Below are 7,164 nucleotides of genomic sequence, written 5' to 3' on the forward strand. Positions count from 1 at the left end.
ACATAATCTGTACTTAGTATAGCTGTAAAAACAAATCTGTAAAATTTACAGTAAAAAATGCAGCTGTGGTTGTCAGAGCTTTACTGTAAAAACATTTGGTTGCAACATTTTAAGTTTATCATACTGAACTTGAATTTATGGTAAGAATATGTATTTTCATTAAATGATTTTTTTTAACCTTTATCTGTTATATAATCATTCATTATTCATTTAATTTTTTTATAATTAAAATTATGATATTTTTTACACTGTGCAGATACAAAGCCAGAACTTAACCTAAAATCTAAACTGAACTCAAGTCCATGTACAGTAGTTACCTGATGTTACTCAGTACTTTAACGTGCATGTACTGTAAATAAAGGTTAATTTTTACCATTTGCAGCATTTTTTAAGTAATATACTATAGTATTCTTAACAGTACCATTCTTAAGTGTGCTGATACCTTAGTTTAATGACAGTATCATAAAATTGATACTTTGAAACTACTATTTACAAAAAAGTAACATGCCACCTTGGTATTATAAATTTCAGTACCATGGTGCTGTATATTTCAATGTATCAAATTAATACCATTTGATACTATCACTGTACCACACTGTAAAAAAAATAATCGTAAAAAAACGGTCAAATGACTGGCAGCTACGGCTGCCAAACAAAAACCGTAAAATAAATGAAAAATATCTTAAGTCCAATAAAGTGCAAAAACTATAATTTTACAGATTTTTTCATTAAAAGTTTTAGAAAAAAACCCTGTTATTTTACAGGTTTTTCCTTGTTTGAATTAAGATATTTTACCTTAATTTTACGGTTTTTGTTTGGCAGCCGTAGCTGCCAGTCATTTGACCGTTTTTTTACGATAATTGTTTTACAGTGTAAAACTGTTATTTTACAGGTTTTTCCTTGTTTGAATTAAGCTATTTTACCTTAATTTTACAGTTTTTGTTTGGCAGCCGTAGCTGCCAGTCATTTGACCGTTTTTTTACGATAATTTTTTTACAGTGTAAAACTGTTATTTTATGGATTTTTCCTAGATTATAATGATCAAACACCTTCAATAAAGTGACAGCACTATAAGTTCTACAGAGAAACACTGTTATTTTACAGGTATTTCCTTGTTTGAATTAAGCTATTTTACCTTAATTTTACAGTTTTTGTTTGGCAGCCGTAGCTGCCAGTCATTTGACCCTTTTTTTACGATTATTTTTTTACAGTGTAAAACTGTTATTTTATGGATTTTTCCTAGATTACAATGATCAAACACCTTCAATAAAGTGACAGCACTACAAGTTCTACAGAGAAACACTGTTATTTTACAGGTATTTCCTAAATTATTACAATCAAACACCTTCAATAAAGTGATGGCACAAAGTTTTATGGAGAAACACTGTAATAATTTAGGAAATACCAGTAAAATAACAATCAAACACCTTCAATAAAGTGATAGCACTAAAAGTTCTGCTGAAAAACAGTTATTTTACAGGCATTTCCCAGATTATAATGATCAAACACCTTCAATAAAGTGATGGCACAAAGTTTTATGGAGAAACACTGTAATAATTTAGGAAATACCAGTAAAATAACAATCAAACACCTTCAATAAAGTGACGGCACTAAAAGTTCTACTGAAAAACACTACAGACCTTTGCTAAATCATAACGATCAAACATTCAATAAATTGTCAAGACGTGCTCAAGATTGTAAATTAACAGTTTTATTTCGGAAGACAAAATAAGTCTGTAAAAAAACTGCATGAAACTGATTAAAATCATCTCAAACTTTAATTTGCAGCATTTGTGTTGACAAACAAGTTAATAGTATTTAAAATTACATGTAATTAAATAAAATGGAATGATTCAGTTGATAAATTATAGTATATATCTTAAATTAAATATAACATTTTAACTATATAGTAGTTATCAGTAGAACAGTTTCATCAAAATTCTCAAACTTTAGGATTAAGGTTAAATATTCTAAACATACTGAACACAAAACTGATACATGTACAAGATTTTCACTGTTTCACACCAGTATTGATTCTAAACATTTAACAATTTAAATTTAAAGGGATACTCCACTTTTTTTAGAAATAGAATGTTTTCGGTCGGAGTCGATTGTCGAGTTCACGCGCGTGATCATAGGTAACTAAACCTATGCGCGTGAACTCGACAATCGACTACTGTGGACTCCGACCGAAAACAGGATGTAAACACAGGTATGTGCGCTGGCTGAATTAACGTAACTTTTATTAATATCTTTCACATCTACTGCAGTCAGATTCACCTGTGTTCACTCTGAAGGAATCACTTACATGGCTGGTGCACTTGTAATGACACAGAGAATGTTAAGAGGCTAAAAGCAGGTTTAAAACTTACCCCGTTTAAGTCAACAGGGTGCAAATTTTAAAAAGAGGATAACACGGTGTAGGCAACACCGATTTTTGTCGTTGTTCTCTGTACTGACAGCACTCCAAATTTACAAAAAAATGAGCTCTATGTTAAAATTGACCGGAGTTCTCCTTTAACACTGGGGGAGTTGGAAAATGAGCCTACTTCCAAAAAAAGTGGAGTGTTCCTTAAAATTTTTGGTATTCAGAGGTAAATTAACATTATAATGGCTTGTTTATATTTTGGCTTGTATTTTCCAAATCATTTTTATATAGTTTTTCCAAAATGTTCTGCTGACCCCTGGGGGCCCTGCATAGTTCTGTTAATAAATATTATACTGTCTTTTAATTCAGAATCCTAACTCTACAAGTGTATTAATAAGTTAAATCAAAACATACAACAAAAGTGTACCAGAAGTGACAGATACAGCAAATAAACAGCAATCCTGCAACAGCCAGCAATCAGCTGCATCCTTGGTGCATCTGAAAAAAAAAAAAAAGACACACTATGATTCTCTCAAAATTATTTCAATTTTTTTGTGTTTCCTTTAAACAAGTTTAATACATTTTTATTTAAATTGTCTGTTTGTCTTCCGTTTTGTCTGGTATCTACAACTTTTGTCTGATAGAAAAATGTGCATCACCAAGAAAAGGAACATGTAGATTCACAACAATGGACATTCTTTTCCAGAGGTATCATTGCAAGGTTAACACCTAAAAATGCCAATATGTATTACAAAATAAAACCAACAATATTTATATTAACTGGAGGTGTTTACAGACTGCTGTGATATGGGTAATGAGGGTCTTTCTCTCAATATTCTCTAGGGAATTAAACAAAGGATTGATGATGATATTGTGTTTAAAAATAAAAAAGGTATATTCTCCTTGTGTGAGATTATTAAAGTACTGGAGATAGTTCACCCAAAAATGACAATTCTGTCATCATTTACTCACCATCATGTCTTTTCAAACCTGCAATTTTTTTCAAAAATTCTTTTGTGAAGCATTAAAATTTGATATTTTTGAAGAATGTTGGCAACATCTTATACATCTGGGATAGCACGGGGGAGAAAAAAAGAGCTGCATTGTGCCTTTAAAATTGACTACGGTTTTATATACTGCAGTTGATACTTACTAATGATGGACTTGTTTCTCTGTTGGTGCCAGTTCTGCTCCGTAAACAATGTTCCAATGGCTTGATCTAAAAAAAATAAATAAAAAAATAAATGTTAAAAAGTGTTATCACTGTTGGAAAAGGGGAATGTAAAAATTACTTGAAAAGAAACAGGTAGCTACACACAACAGGTTTGGGCCCAAATGTAGCATCCATGCAAGACAAGCACAAGCTATATTTCGGTGTAGTTAACTGAACAATTTGTAAAAGCCAAAAAAAAAAAAAAAAAAATTACAACTTGAGTGGGTTTGATTACCATTGATGGACATGCTAATGTCATGTTAAAGCATGTTACTCATAGCTTTATCATCTACTGATAAGTAAATAAATGTTTTATGGAGTCCATTTTAATTCAGCAATCAAATGTGCATATTTTGAAGTTCAGAGCAGTCAAAGGTTTTAACCCAGAGTTCATAAAACTAAATTGCAGAGCTACATCCTGGAAAATGTTGTGGGAATGACACCCCCAGTGTTGCAAATCCTGGCACATGATGTAAAAGTCATAGAAAATAGCAGTTAATGCTCTTATGCCAGAGGCACTATGTGTATTTTTGTGTTTGAAAGGGGAGGTTTCACACTTGATATGATTTGGCACCACTGGATTCATTGGGGGTCATACCTATGTTCCCTGGGTCCTCTGTTCACCACATTTATATGGCAGATGAGGGACACATGACTATGATCCCTATAAAGTATGTTATAATTACTCAAAGATTAATTTATCATATGCTCTTGGATAACTAAACCAGCTTCAAGAAACATAGGCCTACTTCTCAACAGCTTTCCAAATGACTTCATTACAGTCCTTCACAAAGTTTACCTTCCCAGCATCAAGTGAATTAAAGGTCTTTTAAAAAGTTTACTTAATGTGTGTTAACAGACCATTGATCAGGGGGACATAGGACCATTCTTTAATGTGTTCCTTAAGTGTTATATAAACCCTTACTAAAATTAACTATAGTTTTGCTACACTAACCAAATGGTAATAAATTATTGTAATCCATCCACCATTAAAACATGTTTTCTACACTTTAATTTAGCAATGGGAAAAGCACAGCTCATCCAAAAATTTTAGTTCTCTCATTATTTACTCTACTCACCCTCATGTTGTTCCAAAACTGTATACATTTCTTCTGTAGAACATTAATTAAGAGAAATGCCTTCCTTGTTTTTTTTTCTCTCTCCATATAAGGGTTCCAATATTGTTTGATTCCCAACATTCTTGTGTTTAACAGAAGTAAAGGTGATGATACACAGGACAACTTTTTGAGCAATGTTGCTGGGCAATCCTGCAGAGTGATTGTTGCTTGGGCACTTTCCCATTGAAAATGGGCAATACATTTCTATCTGGATGAATTTAGATCGGTCGTGGTTGCCCTTTGACGGCAACATTGCTGAAAAAAATTGCCCTGTGTATCATCACCTTAAGTCATACAGGTTTGAAAATACTTAAATTTTGAAAGGACATTTATTTTGGGGTCAGCTAGGCCTGTAAACTCAAAAAGAGAGGTAAAATATGGTCTGGAGGGTTTGAACCAGTGTGCCTTTGAGTTTACATGTTCTGCCTCTTTTTCACATGCTTTTTACAATGACAATAACGTTACTCACCGCATCTGAAGATCGTGTGGCTGGATGATTTTTATTCCCTAATTTCTAAATTCCTGGATCATGAGGGAAACACACACAGCAATATTAGCGATTTACTTACTAACAGACACATTTGCAAAAGCTTGCAAAATTGTACTCACCAGCAGCTCCAAAACATGATGACTGATCGGTAACGTTGGGCCTAAACGTTATAGTGTTATACCCCTGAAAAAAGGGGAGAAGATTAAGCACATTCACTCAACGATGTTTCTCCACCGCAGACTTTATGTGTAATGGAGAAATACCGCGAGCTCTCCCCCTAGTGTTCAGCAAGGCCTAACTAATAGATTGCACAGCTTATTGTGCCAAACTAATTGATCACCGATTAACCAAAATTATTATTTAGATAACTTATTCCCATTTTATAAACATTTTTAAACACATTCAACATATCCTAACTACAGAATACTTTCATATTTGACTGATTTATGAACTTTTCGATCTAATTAATGAAATATTATACAGGCATATATTTTTCACTCTGTCACAATAGCAGCTAAGTTAACTTACCCCGCGATCAACAACAGATTCAAAAGCCTAGTTTCCATCTTCTAGAGTCCAGAGTGTGGTTCGAGTTCCTCTCCCGTCTAAAGAGACAATGTTCTCAGTTCACTCACTGTAAAGCTCATTTGTGGAGTTTATTTATTTTTAATCAAAAACTAAGTTAGCTGACAACATTTACTCATGCTAGAAACACACATTAACATGATTAATACATTGAAATGTGTACTCATATCGATATTGCTCTAATCGCGTTAAGATTCTTAATTTAACACACTATATGTTGATGCAACTTTAGCAGAATTTTTTTAAATAAAAGTTATTTACCTTCCACAGATTGCAATATGTCCGTTGCACGTTGTTAAAATTCGTTGTCCATATTCCTTTTTTGTTCTTCGTTTACAATCCCGCAATATTTAAAATAAAATAAAAAATAGCCGTCCGACATAAAAATAATTTAAAAGAGACAGAACCGCAGTATAAGGTTAGGCTATTGAAGATCCCGACTCCGAGCACGAGCAGCAGCACACACCCACTGAGTGACCCACTCACTCCAACAGCCGTATATTCAAACTTGGCGCGCATAGTTGTCATTGGCCAGATTCCTGGATGACAGTCAGAATAACCAATCATGCTCAAAACAACTCGGAGAGACAGCCAATAGTGTGGCAACATTGCAATTACAGGAAAAGATTACATGTTTTAAAAGAAAGAATAGGAAAAAAATATACATGTGCTATTTATCTAGTTGTATTTATAGGCTGGCTGTTATATTTAATCAATTGGTTAAATTGTGTTTTCATTGCAGTGCATGATTAAAAATTAAACTTACAGTAACTTATATAGCCTACCATATATAACAAAATATATTTACCACTGCTCTGCTAAACAGCAGTTTAACAGAGCAAACAGATTGTAGTACATATTAAACAGAGCAAACACTAGATAGCCTATGTATTCATATATAATTATGTATGTAGACCTATATGAAAAGCTAATGTATTGGTATCACGGTGACATTAGAGTGACATCCATGTGACCCATAATGACCCTTTTGCACTTTAACAAATTCTTGACCTTTCCTTTAGGAACACTCTTATGCCTAATAATGTCACCTTGCTTTTCACCCTGTGTGGCACTGTCACACAACCTGTTGGTTTAGGGTTAACACTCTGTCCAACGCAACACGTTTGCTAACGTTGGCATCATTCTATACAAGTTAGGCCTACAGCATATACCCTGGGTTTCACAGGCGAGGCTTAAGCCTGTAGTCCCAGACTAATATGCACGTTTGAGCTGTTTAACCTGAAAGCAACTTGCACTGACATATCTTAAAATATGTCAGTGCCATTGCTTTGTCTCAACATAATGTCTCAACACATAATGTTTTTTTTTCCTAAGGCACATTTTTAAATGCTAATTAAATGCCCTAATTGAACTAAGGCCTAATCCTGGC

At 33.4% G+C, this 7,164-nt stretch overlaps 1 long non-coding RNA gene across 1 annotated transcript; it reads right to left on the bottom strand.

The window, feature by feature from the left end:
* Window positions 1-1,690: 1,690 nt before the first annotated feature.
* Window positions 1,691-6,266, bottom strand: LOC306864015. The gene is made up of 6 exons (XR_013783729.1): window positions 6,036-6,266; window positions 5,718-5,794; window positions 5,309-5,372; window positions 5,169-5,221; window positions 3,522-3,587; window positions 1,691-2,866 (listed from the first exon to the last, which is right to left on the bottom strand). It is a non-coding gene; the product is annotated as an uncharacterized lncRNA (long non-coding RNA).
* Window positions 6,267-7,164: the final 898 nt, after the last annotated feature.

Source organism: Barbus barbus, assembly GCF_936440315.1.
Source record: "Barbus barbus genome assembly, chromosome: 45".
Lineage (NCBI taxonomy): Eukaryota > Metazoa > Chordata > Actinopteri > Cypriniformes > Cyprinidae > Barbus > Barbus barbus.